The sequence below is a fragment of the Gossypium arboreum genome, chromosome 4 (genome assembly GCF_025698485.1).
Source record: "Gossypium arboreum isolate Shixiya-1 chromosome 4, ASM2569848v2, whole genome shotgun sequence".
NCBI classification, from domain to species: domain Eukaryota; kingdom Viridiplantae; phylum Streptophyta; class Magnoliopsida; order Malvales; family Malvaceae; genus Gossypium; species Gossypium arboreum.
The window spans coordinates 256,584-258,234 of NC_069073.1; positions in this window are offsets into that span (position 1 = coordinate 256,584).

Genomic DNA, 1,651 nt, shown 5'->3' on the forward strand with positions numbered 1-1,651 from the left:
AAATAACAGCAAGTAGGATTGTATTCACAAAGACCAGTGATAATTTTATTTCTTTAATACAAAAAATAAAAATAAAAGAGGTTTAAAATTAAAAACAAAAACTAAAATTAAAACATAGTAAAAAGAGATAATAAAAGAAAATGAAAGCAAATCAATGAGAAGAAACTCTAGCCAAAGGTAAAATCTTTGTCGACGCAAAGGTAACTTCAATGCCTTTAATAAATTAGTTCTAATTATTGGCTCAACGCCGAAAAACCAATCTCTCTTTACCTATTTGGCAACCAAGAGGCAGCTTATTTGAAATTATTTCCCTAACCGATAAATAACCCTGTAACTCAGCGCCCAAGATTTAACTTACCGACAACATTAAGAAGAGAGATTGACCTAATTCTAACCAACAAATTCGCTTTAGTGGGGTTCATTTAAGTTAGATCATACATCCACACCACATAAATGAAATCTACGACATAAACAAGTTATGTAGTTCATCTTTAGTATTCGCATGAATTAAACAATGATGGATTTAACTATTCTAATTGACAAGGCAACTATTCTAAGCCGTCGAATATTGACCGTACATTCAATAAACTTGAATAGTTGTAATTAATACAGAAGATGCATGAATACTAAAGAACAAAGAAGAATTAAAATGCAAATAAATCTTATAAATTTATTAAATCAAACTTCGATAAAACCTTTAACTAAAAAAGAGGGCTTAGAAACCCATAAAATAAATAAAACAAAATAAAACTAAGAACATATAGGTCTCGATCTCCCCAGATTTTAACCTAATAATGTATATTTATAAGACAAAAATAATACAATGGAGAAAATACAAAAGTTTTCTTAATTACATAAAACAAAAATTTTTGCATCAAACTTCCATATCATTTATGGATATCTTCATTACATTTTTGGGCTTCAACCGTGAAATAGCTTTAGCTAGAACTTTTAATTCTCTTCCAACCAATATATTTTAGTAGGAAAAAAAATCTTGAAAGTTCTAAGTTAAGAACTATAGTTTTGTTGTAAATTAAATGGATGTCATAACCCCTTTAAGCATATTAAAGTAATGAGATAAAACTCTTTACTTAATTTATAATCAAGAGATTATTAAATAGAGTAATTAAGAAACTTTAATTCATTAAATGTAATACCTTTATTGATTGAATGTAAATGAACTTATAAATAGCACATTGTAAGTGAAAATAAAATAATGAAATTCTCTCGTATTTTCATCCTCTTTATTTATTATTTTATTAATTTTTCTATAACACGTTATCAGCACGAGCTTCTACGAGTTCATAGTGAAGTTCACGTCATTTCGACTTTATATAATTTGTAACAGCTTAATTTTCAGTGGTGTAGAAACAGTGATTCGAGATCACTAAATCCGACAAATGAGTAGGAAATATTATTAATTTAGTGAGTATAATTTAAATGTGAAGTTAGGAAAAATTTTAAAGTAGTGAATAATGTACTAAGAATAAATATTAAAATAATTAGAATCGAAAACGAGGTATTGAGACCTCAGGAATTTTAAATCAAGTCATAAATATTTTTATAAATAATTATGGAGTGTTAATAAGTCAGTATTAAAGTTTCATCAAGAAATTTTGAAGTTCTGATAGTTAATTGAACAAAAAGGACT